Source organism: Poecilia reticulata, chromosome 3, assembly GCF_904066995.2.
Source record: "Poecilia reticulata chromosome 3, P_reticulata-male-v2, whole genome shotgun sequence".
Taxonomy (NCBI): domain Eukaryota; kingdom Metazoa; phylum Chordata; class Actinopteri; order Cyprinodontiformes; family Poeciliidae; genus Poecilia; species Poecilia reticulata.
The window spans coordinates 31,878,676-31,897,559 of record NC_088832.1 but is presented as its reverse complement, the minus strand read 5'-3'; positions in this window follow the sequence as shown (position 1 = coordinate 31,897,559).

The following is an 18,884-nucleotide window of genomic DNA, read 5'->3' as shown; positions in this document are numbered from 1 at the left end:
GAAGTAGCCAAGGCAGACCTTCTTCCCAGTCTCTACTCAACTCTGTGCAGTATGCCCTCAACAAAGCCTTCAGGGTTTGGTGAAAACGCTCTAGTGCCCCCTGGCTTTGAGCATGATAAGCACTGCTCTGTTGATGGACTACACCTAGTTGTTTCAAAATCTCACCAAACATGCGTGAGGTGAAATTGGTACCTCTGTCAGTCTGAATGGTCTTTGGGATTCCAAACACTGAAATAAAGTTAGACAAAGCTTTGACCACCGACTTTGTTGTAATGGTTTTCAGAGCATATGCTGCAGGATAACGAGTGCTTTTACACATAACTGTCAGTAAATACACTGATCCGGACTTTGAAGGACTCAGTGGGCCAACACAGTCAATGATCAAGTGTTCAAAAGGCTTATCAGCAGCAGGTATTGGAAAAAGTGGAGCTGGTTTCAACGTCTGATTTGGTTTTCCAGTTAGTTGACAAGTGTGACAGGTTTTCACAAACGCAGCAACATCTTTTTTCAGACGCGGCCAATAAAAATGATGTAAAACTCTATTATAAGTTTTATTGACTCCGAAATGACCAGACAATTCTCCATGAGCAGTTTTCAAAACAAGGTTTCTGAACTTGACTGGAACAACAACTTGATAAATTGGACCAACAATATCCCTGTCACTGTAGGGTAACCATTTACGTACCAACAGATCTGCTTGTAGAAAATACCCACATGACGTTTTTGTGTCCTGTTCAGCTGTCTGGACTTGGTCAAACAGGACAGCTAAGGTTGTGTCCTCCTGCTGGGCTGCAATCAACTCACTGAGTGACAAAGGAACAGGAAGAGTTGGCAAACAAGCAGTCTTCTCAACAGAACTAGGCTTACCAGACTCAACCTCCTTATCAGCCAAAGCACGAGTGATGGCACGAGTTACTGCACAAGCTGGAAACGCCTCAGGGAAGTCTTGAGCACATTTGTCTGACACGGAAACAGATGGAGACGCTCGGACCACTAGAGGAGGTGCAACATCTCGCCACACACGTCCACCTGCCAGATTGTTCCCTAAAATGAGAGACACCCCTTCCACAGGCAAAGAAGGACGAACACCTATCGTCACTTCTCCTTGTACCAGTTCTGACTGCAAATAGATCCTATGGAGAGGCACAGAGAAAGTTTCCATCCCAATACCTCTAATTAAGACACTACGACCAGTATCAGAACATGAAGAAAATGGCAAAATAGAATCCAAGATGAAAGATTCAGATGCTCCGGTGTCACGCAGAATCTTTACAGCCACTTTATTAGAATTTCCATTCAGAGTAACAAACCCATGTGTGATGAAAGGAGCGTAATCTTGTCCGACATCCTTCACAAAGTTCTGGGGATCTGAATCAGTCAGTTCTGAAAAAGATTGAAAGTCAAGAGGTGCAGCTAAGACAGTTGGTCTTACACTTTCAACTTTAGGTAGCGGTGTAGACTCCACTGAATGCAACTGTGTAACACTGGCTAAAGCCACAGGTTTTCGATGATCCCGTTTGCCCCTATTTGATTTAGTTTTGATATTCAGAGGACACTCATTTTTCCAGTGTCCCTTCTGGCGACAATAGTTACAAACCAAGTCTGCTTTAGATCTCAGTGTATGATCCAATCTATTTTTACCAGGAAACCGGTCATAATGAAATTCCTTAAGGCTGTGGTCACCTTTCAAATGAGAATCCCTCAAAGCTTTATGGGTCAGAACATACTCGTCTGCTAAGACGGCAGCTTTAGCAGCAGTTTTTACTTTATGTTCATTGATATATATAGCCACCCGTTCTGGAATAATGTTCTTGAACTGTTCCAACACCATCAAGTCACAAAGTGATTCAAAATCATCCACACCTTCAGCTGATAACCAACGAGAAAACTGGGTGTTTAGTTCTCTGACCAGATCCGTGTTTGACTGTTTTTCAGCTTTCCTGCAGCTCCTAAATTGTTGCCTGTAATGCTCAGGAACCAATTCATAAGCTTTCAACACAGCTTTTTTAACAGATGTGTATACCTTTCTTTCACCTGAAGTTAATGAAACGTATGCTTCTTGGGCCTTACCCACAAGCACACTTTGCAGCAGCATGGAGCAATCTAGATCACTCCAGTCATTGTCCTCTGCCATGTCCTCAAACAAAGAGAAAAACACATCAGGATCTCTTTCATTAAACTTAGGCAACAGCTTCAACATGTTAACCAAGTTATGTCCAGAAAACCCATCACCACCTTGAGACAGATTAACAGATCCACCACTTAACCTGCCCTCAGACCTCAACTTCAGGCGCTCAGCTTCCAAAGATAATTTCTTCACCTCCAACTCATGTGCTAACCTCTTCTCTTCTTGTTCCTGTGCTAGCTGCTTTTCCTGTAAAGCTAGTTTTTTCTCAAGCTCATATGCTAGCCGCTTTTCCTGTAACTCTAATTTTCTCTCCTCAAGCTCATGTGCTAGTCGTAATTTTTCTAACTCCAACTGCATTTCCATCTCAGTTTTATTCGACTGAAACTTTAATTGAGAAGCTTGAGACATTGTTGAGCTCGACAATTCATTTGGAGCACCAGTTAAAGAAACTGAACTGAGGGAAGTTTCATCTGTCACATCAGCATCTGAAAGAGAGACAGGAAAGACATTCAGTTTTATAAGTTCGTCTTTTAAAAAACTTCTTAGCGGAGGTAACCTTAATCCTTTTACATCTTCAAGATCAACTTTAAAGTGTTCAGCTACTTGACGAATCTGCTCCTTTGTAAGCTTTTCCAAGAGTTCTAATGTTGGAGAAGACAAGAAAGAACTCACAACGTCCATCCTCAAACCAAACTAACCCAACAACCCCACTTTCAAAAAAAAAAACAATACAGGTCAAAATATACCCAATTGTTTAAACAACCACAAGGAAGTGCATGACTGGTACAAACAAATGGCAAACCTCCATTTTCCTACCACTAACTAAGTGCCAAAAACCCTGACTAACCTTAGCCTAGTCTTCAGGCCTTCCTCCAAGAGCCAAGTCACTTTAAGCACCAAGATACCGCTGGCAGCAAATCCCTCCAGGCCAAGACCTCTCAGGCAGCAAACCACGGCGGTGCCCTCAGCCCAGAGTCCAACCCAAAAATAACAAACCAAAACAACAAACAGGGTAATCTAAAATGAAGTTGCCACAAACAAATACCAGACAGCACTTACCTTTTTTCAAAACACAACCCTCTCTCCCCTACCAACAAAAATCCTCATGGACCTCCAGCAACAAACATATGAAACATCAAAAATGTCCAAAATCTAGTAAGGTAAAATTCCTTAAACTAGCCAAATAACCTGCAGTACAGGAAAACCAAAGTCAGGGGCATGTAACTGCAACCTGAACTCACCAATGAGGCCAATCAAGCATAATTAGCTCCCACAATGGCAACCATGAAGGGACGAGCCCCCACAATGTTAACCATGAAGGGACGAGCCCCCACAATGTTACGTCCACCAGGCTCGTTTGATGGGGCAACATTAATGGAGACCACACAAGGATTTAATGTGTAAATGAAAGTAGAATTTATTAAGTTATATGAAAGAAATAACCCTGAAGAAAAAAGAAATGCCTGAAATAAGAAACCAAAATAGATTAGAGCAAAACCTATAAATAACCAGAAATGAGCGAATGCAAAACCTAACAAAACTCAACCAAAAGATACAAACCAAACCAAGTGGGGATCTGAGGAGAGGGAAGGGAAAAGCCTTCCCTCTGCTGTACGCCTAGCAGCTTTAAAGCTGCAGGACGCCAATCAGAGGAACACCCAACACCTGCAGGGCCTGACTGCAGAACCCTACAAGGAAAAAGAGTGCAGGGCCCACTGATGCCGTAACACACGACATTATGTTATGAGATGGATAATTTGTGAAAAGATCAATTTCCTCTATCTAGCGCAGTGGTTCTTGAATGACCTAAACAAAACCTTAAAGTGGTTCCAGTTTCTCTCGATGGCCAACCTGTTGAAACTGTGGCAAATTTTAAATACGTTGGGTCGTTCCTGGACAGTCAGCTCAACTGTGCTGAAAACACTGACTATATTTTGAAGAACTGTTCTCAGAGACTCTACCTTTTAAGAAGACTTAGTGATCTTGCTGGACTCTAGTTGGGTCACCCCTATGTCTTGAATTAGGAGGAAAAAAATTATATTTTATTTACAGAAGGGTTCAGTGAATGCGCATATGAAACTGGTGGGTTTGGTACTTAAAAAAAGGTTAAGAACCACTGGTCTAAAGTTTGTTTTGGGTTTACGGTGTTATGGTTCTTTTTAGTCAAATAACCAGGTGTTTCCATTACAAACGAGAACAAAACAATATTGACTAATGTAAAAAAATATACAATTTCGCAACTGTGGTGATTCTAATCAATAAGAAACGTAATTAAAATCACACATGAATGAGTTTCACACATTAAGTCATTTAAAAATATGACAAGCCATCATCCTCCTACCACTTCCTGTCAACTTCTTCATCTTTCCTGCCAGCGGTAACATCTGGTTGTTGATTGCTATTGCAGTTTTGCGAAATATACACTCATTTCAATGCAGCTGAAAATCCCCCTCACTCTAGAGCAAGAGCGTTTTATTAAAAAAAACTGTTCAATTGCCATGTTTCCATAAAGCAAATTGATTTTGTAATTTCAAATTCCACAAATCTAAGGACAATAAAAACTGTTTAATTCCTATCAGAATAAGCTGCTTACTCTCTGCAACAGAATAAAGTAGTGCAGATGAATCACAAGCACAGATTTTTTAAAACATTTTTAATGTAACAATACAGTAAGTGAAGAGTCAAATGTCTCGTCTGACCAAGCAGAAACGAACAACACTGCCTGATGGTGTTAACTTCAACAGAGCCCCCAGGAGGTTTTAGCATCAACATAAATGAAACATCTGTTTCTATTTTGAAATCTCAGTCATGATGTCAAAAAAAGTATCTTTTTTTTTAACATCTCTGTGGTATTAAATATGCTGAAACTGCGTTGGGTCGATTTAGACCGTCTGTAAGGGTACTCAGAGGGGACCCGGAAATTCAACCACACACAGGAGTATAAAAAGGAAAACAAAGTTTATTTTTTCAGATACTGGTTTCAGCTAAGGGAGAGGTCATCAAACACAGCACTGTAGAGCAGTGGACGGGTGGAGCAGAGGAACAGAGGGTCTGATGACAGGGAGATGCAGGAAACCAGAGGAACAGGCTTCTGTGGAGGCAAGGAAGATCTCCACGGGGAGATCCGAGATGCAGCACCCAGAGACTTTGTCGAAAAACAGGCAGAGGTCATACACAGGAGGACAGAGAGCAGACTTAGCTTAGAGGGGCAGGCAGTAATCGGTGGTCGTGAGGCAGAGCTTGGGTCAGGGTCCAGAAATCCAGAATAGAAGGGATCCGTGAAGGGCTTGGCAGGAGGGGTAAATCCGTGGTCAGAAGGAGGGGTCGAAGAAACACAGAAGGCTTGGCAGGAAACGCTGGATCTCTACTGGCTCGTGGCTGTCGATAATCTGGCAGGGAAGCAGAGGTTGAGGGGTGTTTAAGTAGGGCAAGGCCCAGGTGGAACAGGTAAGCAATCAGGCGTGGCAGGTGAACTGAATGAGTGCTTAACACAGCATGGACAGGACATGAATCATAACACTGTCTGCTTCCTCATCAGTGTTTCCAAGATCCAACTCCTTTTATTTCTGTAGCTAAGCTGAGAGGTCGAGTCCCTCAATTACCCCATGCCTTGTAAACAAACTGTACTCCAAGAACATCTCCTGGCAGAAGCTGTGGAGCTGGAAGGAATTCACTTCTGGTTTCTCTTCAGGCAACATAGGCCGGCTCTGTCTCAGAACTGAAAACAGATCGGCGTTTAATTTAATTTCGTACATAAAATGAAGCTTTTCTGAAAGTATACCACTACTGTTGCTCCTCTCACATTACGCACTAATAGTCAATTATGCTATGATTTCTTGTAGCAGTAAGTAGAGATCAGTGCATGACATTTATGGTAATGGAAGGGATAAAAAGGCCAGCATTCAAAGTGCTTTTACTGCAGCAAGCTGTTTGTTTAATGCATGAAATTATCCATCCATCCATTGTCTTCTGCATATCTCTGATCGGGTCGCAGGGCTAATCAGTAGAGTAGTGGAATTATTCAAATCATTAAAAGTAATATTTGGGTAACAATTATGATTATGATCCTGTCATACATGTAACACATTTATTTACTCAATGATTACAATTCATTAGATGCCTCCTGTCACGGACTTACATCTCTAAGAAGCTGTCCGATGTCCCAAAACTTTGCACAATAATACAGTGAAATTTGATCTTTATTTTGTATCATATAACATGTTAGCCTGGCCCTGCTTCACTAGGATGACGACACCCTGCCTGGTTCATTCTGCATCTTTGTCTTTTTTGTTAGGAAAGGTATGCAAATTGTTACACCAAAATACATTTTGGGACATCAAACCCATCCTAACAAAGTAGTGTTATCACTTTATATTCCCATTGGGTTTAATTGATTTGAGGAGATAAGTGTGGCTCCTTCAGGCACAGAAATTATACCCAAGAAGAATCAGACTTGTAGAGGTTCGCTCTTCCTGATTTCATGGCTAAATTCTTCCGTTTTGCAATGATGTAGTTGAGGCGTGATTCCAATGCATCGGAGATATTGTTTATAAATCTATCAGCAGCCTACAAAGTCCCAACATTATCATCTTTTCTCAGATTCTTTAAAGACAGGTTTAAAAAGTTTCAAAACTAGAATTTTCCATCATTAGACTGGCATTGAGTACATTGAAATATTATTGGCAATCTCACAAAGCTACATCAAATTCAATATCAGAAAGAAAATAAAAGGCAATGTGTCCTTTTAAGACTGTGTGTAAATATGTGATTTTAAATAACCATGAAACAAACTTACTAGCAGCATTTTTCATTACAAACTAAAATCACAACGCCTCTCCATCTTATTCCTGCAGCTTCTGCTGGAGGATTGATTATGTAAGTAATTCCAGTTGACAGCAGTATGCACTGCATGCAAAGTGACGTATTTGACCCCGTATGACTGCTGCTAAGCTATCTGCTTCTGAAAATAGTGAGGAATGTATTTAGTGCAATAGATTAGCAGATTAGATTTTAATTCAGCAGAATTCAAACCCTAATGTAATCTATGAGTTCATATATGAACATATAAAATAAAAATATGATTTTGTCCCATGGTACTAAGGTGAGCATCTCAGTTTTTATTTGTGACATTCATTTTTTTTTTAGCAAAAAAAGCGACTAAACAAAAAATAAACTAATATGACAGACAGATGCCAGACAAATAGTTTAAGTTGCTGAAAAATCCCATTTACAAAAATATTTATTTCCATTTATTACTCTGACTTAATTTCTTATTCTGTATTGACTGTCTTATTAAAATGCCGCATTCACCTCTGTTTCTCATCCCTCTGTATTTTTATTATCTCACCTTCCACTTCCCTTGTTTCGTAGCTTGGAATGCAAAATGCTTTCAGGAGGGAAAGAAAACTATGTGAAAACAAATGTATGTAAAAAATACGGCAAAACACAAAGATTGTGCCAAACAAATTAAGTGTTGAATAAAGGAAGAGCTTTTGGCTGCTGCTGCAAAGTGTTTGAAAGTCAGAGACTTTTATGTTGGTGCTGCAGCACGGAGAAAACGGCCACAGTGCCAGAGACTGAACCAGACGTTGGATAGGCAGCAAAAAGCAGAAAAGAAGAATGTTGGAAATATGATTAATTTACCTTCCTGGACCAGTTTTGATAAGATTGGTTCCTGTTTTCTATTTTATTCACTCAGAATAAAATAGTGAATATTTTATTCACTATTTCACTCAGAAATAGCAAATATTTCTTCATCTGGCAGTTCTCACTCAGAGAACTGCCAGAAACACTGCAGATTTGATGAAGTAAGAACTTTTACAGCATCCCTTGTATTGAACCTTAATATTTTATGTTTGATATTAGAGAGACACACTAACATTCAATATGATATTCAGAGATTTCAGACACATTTCTAGGTTATTTTTAATGTTTGTGAGATGATAAATTTTGAGATGGAAAAGTTGTTTTATCAAGGAGAACAATATTCAAAATTCTTTAGTGAAATGAAGTTGCAAATTGTAAATAATATTTGGAGATAACCTGTGTTCACAGACACCAGCAAAGGACAAAGTTAAATCTTTGCGTATTTGGAGAGAGATGTGAAAGGAGTCCTAACCTCACTGAGGCTTTATTAAAGTAATTTACCACCAAATAAAGACATTCGCTATAAAGTGCCTTTAGTGTCCTCATCAGAATCACTCAGTCCTCATGAAAATGTAACGGTTAAATTAGAGGTTTTACTATAAATTAACAAACGTTTCGTAATTTATTAGTACAATAATAAACTACTAAACATTTTGTATGTGTCCACCCAGGATAACTAGCCTTTTGAGGATATATCTGTCTTCAGAGATTTTACTACCAGCATTTTGTCTTTTTTCAAAGGAGGTTGAAACAGTGAGCAGCAGCAAAATCAATATTTACTCCTATATGTTGTAATTTTCTTTCTACTATGTGTGCAGCTGGATGTCGTCAAGCTGACCAATAGATAACACGCATATGTTTCAGATGTTTTCTGTGAAGTTGACTCTTAGTTTATCCAGAGCTGTTTAAACATGTAGCACCATTATTAGAACAGCGTTCTCATAAAACACTGTCTCTTCCCTGACGTGGAGCTCATTCCAATACAGTCGCACCATGTTGTAAGATTTTGTTGGAATAAACTTGATTTTCTTGAGACAATATTCTTCTGAACTGGCACTATTTGCTTTCTTGGTGCAAAACAAAACAGATGAAAACTGAAGATGTGTTGAAAACGATTTCTACCTCTATCCACCTCTGTTGTATGATTTAGTGATGATTTTTGTTCCACTTTTCTGTTTTTTTTCCTTATAAAGTGTCACAGAACTGATTTATGAAGCTTCTCTACCATTGACTACTCAATGGCGCATCTTTCCAATTTCTGCAAATGTATCTGCAACCTGTTAAAAGATAAATCTGCCCTCTCCGTCTCGTGTACACTTTCCATCTTCACATCCGTTTTACTACTTTTTGCCTGAGTGACATCTCGGTGCTTTGAGAGGAAATGCATTTCTGTTTCCAGCCCAAGGGATGCCAGACAACCGTATTTTGTTGCCCAGTGTGTGATGTGTGATACGCTCTGGCGTATTTTCCCTTTATTAATCGTAATTAAGGACGGACTGCTCCCTCATTGGGAATGTCAGCTTCCTGATAAAACCCTGCCATCCAGCTGATCACACTAGGCAATCAACTGTCATGTGTAGCGTAGTGTGCATGTCAAGCCTTATTATCTGAAATAACATGGACTCATTTAACAAGACTGATTGATTTTTTTTTTGGGAGGTAAAGTATGGATCCGTTGCTTGTGGGATGTTTCTTCCGATAAGCTCAGAGCAATAACAGATGTCGATTGGAACGGCAGGTGTGAAATGAAATGGCAACCCCTATGCTGCGGCGTCATGTCACGTCCTTTTCCTGGAGGACCAGAACTGACTAGAAAAAATAAATACCATCTATGCCCAGCTTTGAAAACTGCTGTCATAATGTCTTTTGGTGGTTGTTGTGTCTTTGTTTTCTGTGAACATCAGGCCACTGCCTGCAGATTCTAACCCACTGCTGTAATGATTAATAAACAATTTTATAAAAGATCAATGCTCATTGTTGACACCTCCACTGAGAGGCTTTATTTTAAGGTACAGTGTATTTTAAATTGTCATAATTTTCTCTTTTCAGACAGGTGCAGGTGTTTGTGAGCCTCGCTTCCTGGGCTGCAGCTTCTGACACCCACCACAATCTGGCTCCAGATGCAGATTTCAACACTTACGACATCAGCTTCTGCTTCACAAAGTTCACAAGACATACAGCCAAAGTCCCAGAGTCGGGAATCGACGAGAACTAATAACCCTCCATATGTGTGGCACCCGCTTCCCTCTGGATCAGGGTTTCTCAGGCTTTTCCAGGCGGAGGACCACTTAACACATTTAGCAAACACTCACAGATCACCTAACTCAAAACCTCCCCCAACAAAAACATCTTAATATTTACAATATTAGACATTTACTATTGTCTCATTTGTTCATCCTAAAGAGAAAAGTGATGCTATTTGGTGAATGTGAAAATCGACTCGTTTTGAGTTATTTACAGACTCTGAAACTCTTTATTCTAAGATTTCCATTGATGTCACACACATGGAAATCAAAAAAAGAAGCTGTTCTTTATTACCAAGAGTTGTGTGCATTAATAATATTTAGGGTTATCTGTGATTTAGAAGCACAATCAAAGAATAACAGACTTGAGTTTCTTTGTCAGAAACAAAAATCCTCTTCTGCACCGTCAAACATAAACATGATTCAATCAATTGTTTATCTGTATTTAATTTAATCATTTTTAATTAAATAACAATGAGAATAACTTGACATGTGAGCAGAGCAGCTTAGCTGAGTTTAACGTCTGAATGGTTTGAAAGTATTTCCACTGTGAATAAGCCAAGGAGGAGCCATACCATGTCAAAAATAAGTATTGTTTTTCATAAATCTGTTATTTTATTCCTATAGAAATCTGGCCCACTTTATATTCTCTTGTTGAGCCGAAACTAAAAGTTTTGTTGTTTTAATTCCTGTGGACTTGGTGAGAACAAGATGCTGGTTTCTGTTTAGTTTCCTTACATAAAAATAAATGCATCTGTTTCAAATTATTAGAAATGATAAACAATCAGATTATGTTGTGAAATATGTTGACAGAACAGATGAGACACAATATAAAAATCTTCAGCTTCTGCATCTTGTCATGTTTTTAGTGTTAACAAGGTTTTCTTACCTATAAACTTGTCCAGGGAAGTGAAATGGCAGGAGTCTGCACCGCTGGCATTTACAGTCTTCACTGTCAGAAATGCTACAATTTAAAACCCCAATTTTAAAGCTGATGAAGTTTTGATTGCATGTTATGTTTTTGCTTTTGGGTTTAGAGAGGAGAAACCGTGACTGTGGAAAGGAATGCCAGAGTGAGATTGCACTCACGTTGGGGAGCAACCTTGAAAAGTTGGTAAAAATCAACTTAAATGAAATTCAGAGGAAACTAAAACAGCTCTGTTTCTACCAGACAAAGGTCAAATCATGTCTAGTCGGGTTTTATGGCATTTAATTACAGAATCGCTTTTCACCATAATGATCATCTACAACCCACACACAAAGCACAGTGAAGGAAAAATAATAATAATAATTTTCTAAATATAATTAATCACACCTAATCAAATGAGATTAACTAGCTTTACTTAATGACACAAAAGAGAAAACCACAGATCGCGACACAATAAATTTAAAAGACTTAGAATGTTGTGTATAAACGTTGTGAAGATTTTCTGTGGAAATAAGGTTATATTTAACTAAGTTTCATGTAAAAATATTTTAATTTAGAATCTTATCAAGAAACACAGGATGCAAAAGAAGAAGGAGATAAATAATGCTCACAACAGTTTCACACTTTGCTACCGACCAATTTTCACCACAGCTGGAAAGACTTTTTATAACTTTGGTTTGAAAGTAAAATCAGTGTGGGCCTACAGTTATTTAGTGTTACATTGTTTTTGTAAAGCTGTAGCCTTTCAAAAATAAGCCAAACCATAACTGAGCCCTTAGCAAACATGCATTAAACCAGTAAATATTTAGTTGCTGTCACGGTTTTTGACATGTTCTAAAATGACATGAAACTGCTTTTTTAATCTCGTCTTTGTGAAATATACACTGCATGTTAGACATGTCACCATTTTACATGTATACTAGGAAGAATAATGCAGTATGTAAAATGTGCTTCTTCATCAGCATCTCCATTAAGTTACTTGTTTGTCATTCCACCGCCTCAATTTTTCATTTCGGAATAAAATGATTTTTAGATTATCTTGACTTGAAAGTTCAGTGCTCAATATGGAGTCTGAGTGTTTCTAAATAGTTTAAACATACTTTTAAACAGGGCTGCACAGTGGCGCAGTTGGTAGAGCTGTTGCCTTGCAGCAAGAAGGTTCTGGGTTCAATTCCCGGTCCCGGTCCTTCTGCATGGAGTTTGCATGTTCTCCCTGTGCATGCGTGGGTTTTCTCCAGGTACTCCGGTTTCCTCCCACAGTCCAAAAACATGACTGTCAGGTTAATTGGTCTCTCTAAATTGTACCTAGGTGTGTGTGTGCATGGTTGTTTGTCTCTGTGTTGCCCTGTGACAGACTGGTGACCTGTCCAGGGTGACCCTGCCTCTCACCCAGAACATCAGCTGGAGATGGACACCAGCGACCCTCCCGACCCCACTGAGGCACAAGGGTGTCAAGAAAATGAATGGATGGATGGATACTTTTAAACATATCTTGTGGCAACCACTAAGCGCTGAAAAAGATGGAGTAATTTTTCGTTGACGTGGACAGAGTGTTTGCATCCTTCAGCATGTCAACTAACTGTAACTGCTTAGAGTTTATCTAGATTGTCTAGAATGTCTAAATGAGACAAATATGTATTTCTGTTAAATGCTAAGATTAATCTGCCGATTATCTTTGTATGCCACTAAAAGACATAGCTAATATGAAATAATATGCAATGGTTCTAATCTCATTATGTTTTACTTTCTTATAAGAAGAAAAGTCGTATTTTAAATACAAACAATTCAAATTAAAGCAGAGTTTAGATTTTTGGAAGTGTGACAATAACTTCCAAAGTTCCATTTACTCTGAAAGTCCATCTAATGCCAAGAAAAGCTCTGACCCATCGGGACACAAGAACAGGGAAGGTGTCCTTTGGTGTCTGACGACAGGAAGCTGGCAGAACCTCGGAGTCCTGCTGGTTGCAGGTTTGGTTATCAGAGGCCAGGTCAATGTCTGCTGTGCTGCATCATCTTTAAAGAGGAAACTGATGCCAAAGCTTTAACTTTAAGTGGTTGCAAAAATTACAGTTGCATTTAAGAGTCTCTCTCTGTGGCCATTTGAATAAATATATTCCTCTGAAATTAACTTAACATACTTAATTTTAAGAAAACCTTTTAAGCACATACGGATTGAATCTTAATGAAATATTTAAGTACAGTTTCTCCATTTTTTGTTTACTCAAGATGATGAAACAACACAGAAAACATCTCTGGGAATCTGCCTCTAGGAAATGTGAGATGAAAGAATCCAAAAGCTTTACAAAGAAACTGGGTGACAGAGGGAGATAAAGGTTGTAATGGCAGGTGTCCAGCTCGGCTTACCTCCTGGGTCCTGGTCTGAATGTCAGATTGGTCTGGAGTCAGTTCTGTAGTCCCACAAGGGCTGGCAGGAGCACTGAAAACCTACATGTTACCAAACACTTTCCTTTTTATTGTAAAATTTGAATCAAGCTGTTTCTTTTGCCCACACTTTCATTTTTTAGGCTGCAAAATCTATTATTTTACACTAAAGTATAAAAATTTGCTTCAGCTAATTCACAACAAATATAGCCCCAAGACAGATCACAATAAAAAAGCTAATTCAGTATAAGCTTAACAGACCGATTCAATAAATTAGATCACTGAAGACCCCACTTATTTTAGGAACTTCATCAGTAAGTGAGATACATTATATAGAACAATTACGCCCAGACAGATGTTTACAAAGCATTTGTTTCTGTTATGATTTTGCACTTTAACCTGCAGTATGTAACTAAAATATATTTTTACATATTTGATGTTATGAGACAGACAATCTCTCTATGCTGCAGCTAGCATAGTCTATCATGAATGCTAACGCTAGATCAGTGGTTCTTAACCTGTTTTGAGGTACCGAACCCACCAGTTTCATATGCGCATGCACTGAACCCTTCAGTAGTGATAAATAAAATATGATTTTTTTTCCTCCAAATTCAAGACATAGGGGTGACCCAACTAGAGTATAGTTGGGTCACCCCATGATCACTAAGTCTTCTTAAAAGGTAGAGTCTCTGAGAACAGTTCTTCAAAGTATAGTCAGTGTTTTCAGCAAAGTTGAGCTGATTGTCCAGGAACGACCCAAAATATTTAAAATTTGCCACAGTTTCAACAGGTTGGCCATCGAGAGAAACTGGAACCACTTTAAGGTTTTGTTTAGGTCATTTCATTTGTTCTACATTCTTAAGAGAATGAAAAATTAATAATAAATAATAAAGACTTTGCGGTATTCTGATTTAGTAATGTAATTATATTAGTTGTGTTACCACCCCCACGCCACTAGAGGCAGTAGCAACCCCGAAAAGACGCGACTAAGGAGCAGATTTAGAAGAACACCGAAAGCTACAGAATTTGGTAAAAACTGTGAGCTTTGCTGAAGTAATTAAAGACAAAAGTTCAAATCCATGCTGAGAGTGGAGCTCCTTCAATCAGTGCTCCTCCGCAGCTCTGATTGGCTAAGCAATGTAACGTGATCCTCTGATTGGCTAAGCAATGTAACGTGATCCTCTGATTGGCTAAGCAATGTAACGTGATCCTCTGCAGCAAGTGATGATAAAGCAGGGCGTCATCACGACTTTACACATGTGTGTCTTTACCTCCGCGGCTAACAGGGTAACAGCCTTACCCTTTACTTTAATTTACCCTGTAAATTCAATACTGAGAAAATATATTCCAAATATTGATCCTCTCTGTTCCTTTTGTCACATCAAACAAGAAACATTAACCCACCTTTTTTGGGAATGCTCGTTTAGCAAAACCTTTTGGTGTGATTTCAATTTTTTCTTTAGTCGAATATGTAATGTACTTATTCCTTCAAATGTTAAACATGTTTTATTTGGTATTTCCAATAATACTATGTCTGGGAAAGAATATATTTTAAATGTTCTTATTCTCTTGGCTAAGTTCCACATACATGCCTGTAAATTTGCTAAAAACAAACCCAACCTCACCGTCTTTAGAGCTTATGTAAGATGTTTTTTATAATCTTTAAAAATGTGCACCAACTCTAAAGCTATGAAACTTGTAAACTTGAGTGATGAATTTGATTTGTAATTTTTTTTTTCTTTCTTTCTTTTCTTTTCTGATGAAAGTTATGGATTTGTTACCCCAGCACCTCGAGCACGTTTATGTATGTTTGTAAATAAAGTATATAAAAAAAACAAAAAACTTTACCTCCGTGGCAGAGGCTCCGCCGAACCCCTGAGACCGACTCACCGAACCCCTGGGGTTCCATCGAACCCAGGTTAAGAACCACTGATTTAGAACCTTATAAAAAATTCACAATACTTTATATCTGAAGCCTCCAACTGTTTTTTTTTTTTATTGATCAGTGAAATTTTCCAGTTAGAATATTCTGTTTTCAAAGAACATAGAAAACTGTGCACAACTAGAAAGATTAATCAACCGATTCCAGAGATACGGAAATGTAAAAAAATGCAGTGGAGGAGTTGGATTCAATATGAAAAGCACAGCCTGCGCCCTATAGCTCTGGCAGTGTTGGTGTTTAGTGCATCTAGAAAAGAAAAGATGAGCGCTGTGGTGAGCTGTCATGTGTCAACAGTGAAGCATCCTGATCCGTTCCATCTGTGGCAGAATGCCAGTCATCTGATTTGGAATGTTTTTTTGTTTCAACACACTCGTTTATGCGGCATTGAGCTGCATCCAAAAAGAGAATATACAAAGCTTACAAAGAGCACAAGCTTTTAAGCTGACACAGTGGAATGATATGTGAATGAATGACTGAACATAGTCTGCTTCTTTGACTTTTCTCCCAAGCTATCTGTCTTCTCTGTCAGGAATGTGTGCATCGCTGGCTTCAAAGAGTGTCCCTTATCTGGAGATGTAGGTGGACATGTGAGTGCTGACCTGAAAAATGGCTCCTCTGTGTTGTGCCATTAGTGGTAAGAGGTTTAAGCTTCTCTTTAAGCTGCAGTGGACTGAATAAATCACACAGATAAAGTTGTGCTTGTGTTTTATGTCCCTGGAACTTGTAGAACAATTGTAATTCTGTATAAGTTAAAAAATTTATTAAATTATAAGACTTTACATTTACTGTTCACTTGTACTGTGAAAATGTGAAGTTTCACAAATTCACAACAATAATTGACAGTTATTTTACAAAAACTACCCATATCTGTTTACTTTGAACATCAACTGTTTTTTTTTTTTTGTTTTTTTATTTGCTAATGTGAAATTATATGGTCTGGTTAATTATAAAATAATTCAAATTAAGTTTAGAACAGTTTAAGATTACTCCCTCCTGGGGTGCATAGATGCTTTACATCAGTGGTTTCCAAACATTTTCTGGGCCCCCCTATGGATTACAAATGGCTGTCTGGTTGAACGACATGTGGAAGGGGGTGGGAGGGGAGAGAGAGCTTTTTGGGAGCAAAATGAATGTACTAGCTGAACATAGACAACAATATCAGTAGCCTACAGGCTACTTTTTAAGCTTAAGGTGCTATATTGATATTAGCCTGTCATCTTTTAGCTACCTTTACCTGCATCCAGCAACTTTACTCAACTCAGTCGGTTAGTTTGGGGTTTGCTGCCATGATTCTAAACCGTAGCGCTCAAGTTGCGTTTAAAGGCAGCTTGGAAAAACAAGTTACCACATGTTAACAACAGATGAAACGGTTTTAACTGCTGATAAAAGTGACAGAGGACACAGATAGGGGAATTGTGTAAACCCCTATTGTATCAAATTGACATAGGAATAACAGAGTTGGCCATTCTAAGGTAAAAACCCAATGCATTCAGCGTTCAGGTTTATTTATTTTTTCATCCAGACAGCTTCCCGGGCCCCCTGCAATGGCACGGCGCCCCACAGTTTGGGAACTTCTGCTTAACATTATATAAACCCAAATATGATTTGTGAAATGTTTGTAAATTTAGAACAAACTAGACAAGAGATAAAAATGTAATTAATTGTATTCACCACGGATTTAATAACGGGTTTTGGGTGCTGTTTGTGTGAATATCCCTACTACAGTCGTTGCAGCTAAAATTGCTCTGATGTCCAAAGCAAACAAACTTTTAGATTATAGTTATGGTGTCCTACACGAAAGAAGGTCAAACTGTCTTAAAACTAGAAATTAGATTAGATAACCAACTAGCACTGACTGAATTATTTGTACATTTCTCTGATCAGACGTTTGTAGAGCATGATGCTAAAAGTAAAAGACAGAACAAGCTCTGCCTCTCAAAGCTACATCACCTTGCACACTGACTCTTTTTACATTTTGATAGTTTTCTTGTGTAATGCCTCAGAGAACATTTCATCTTCCACACAGATCCTTTTTCTTTAATTTCAAAACAAAACATGACACTTTTGTAACTTAACCACCACAGGCAAAGCAGCGCACTCTCAATTATCTAACAGAAAAATAATTTCACACTCTAGAGCCTTGAATTTGCTCACAGCAAAATCATATAAGAACTTATTTCAATTGAGAAGACATTGCTTAGCTACATAACGAAACCACCCAACAGCTTGTTGACCTTATGGTAATTCAGCCACACAAATCTGTAAAACTTTTCCTGAATTTGAATTACGTGAATCATTTTTTCTCTCCTTTTTTTAATGGGCCCAAGCATCAGCACAAGCATTTTCTCATCTCCTGGTCACCACGGTCTGTTTTTGCCCTCAGCGCTAACACATGCAGATACACATATCTTCAAAAATCGATGAGCCAGTGCACAGCAAGAAACCTTCCTCTTGAACTTTGGATAGATTAGTCTGCAGCAAGAAGAAATATTCCAGTACACATCTGATGCAGATCTATTATCAGCGAGATAAATGCAGTGACATCCAGTCAATAGCAGTCAGCAATTCTTTTTTCCTTATGGCACAAGCTGAAGTCTGAAGTGCTGCAACTGATGAGCAAGGCTGGATCTGCATCCGGGTCTAAATTAATGAGCCTGATAGTGGGAGGTTTGCAGAGGAAAAGAGGCAGCAAAAACTTACTAACCTTTGCAGCTTCCTTGGTCAATATTCACCACTGGTGGGATACGTTTATTTTAGGAGTTGCCAAACTTTATTCTGTTAATTGCCTTGTCAGCGAAGATGCTTTCAGGATAAGCTGCTGAGCAGAATCTCCAACTGTAGCTGCTGGAGAAAAAAAAAACAAAAAAAAAAAACTCAAGTTAATTAATTCCTTCTCAATTTGTGCACCCCTTTCTCCTTCAAGGCACTTTTTCCCACTGCAAAAAAAAAGCATTTCAGCATTTCAGGTGGAAGTAAAACTTTTAATTTATTTAATAAAACCTTTCACCTTCTGCTCACTGAGATTGATGGAGTTAAGCAGCGCTACAAATATGCCCTTGAATCATTGAGTCTTCCGACAATTCAAATGTTCCCAATCATCTGCTTTGATTCGATGGAGTCTCCGCACATTGACTATGCATGTCCTTTTCTTCCATAATTGATTTGCTTGTAAACAGCTTATTAGTGCAAAGATTGCTTTAGGACTCAATAAACTCAGCTCATTAGAATGGAAATGCATTAGGCCTGATTAATATGAAGCTTGAATACTGATGATGCATCATGCCGTAGAGTGGAGTGTTAAGTTTCATGCCACTGTAAAAGCTACATAATCAGTCTTTTACTTGGTTGAGAGGAACAATGCACATCCAGCCTGTGAGGAGAACCGGAAAGAATGTCAGCATTCATCTCAGCTGTTCAGTCCATCTGTGTGCTCACTTTGGTTTTCAGCCACGTGCACCCAGCAGTGTGCCAGTGGGCAGTGATGGTGTGAGAATACCATCTGCACTCACACCATCAGATCCACTGGCAGCTGTCCACACCTTGCTTATTTATCAACTACTGGCACATGGCGACACTGGCAATTGATTTTATTTAGTCCTCTCCTACCCCCTTAAC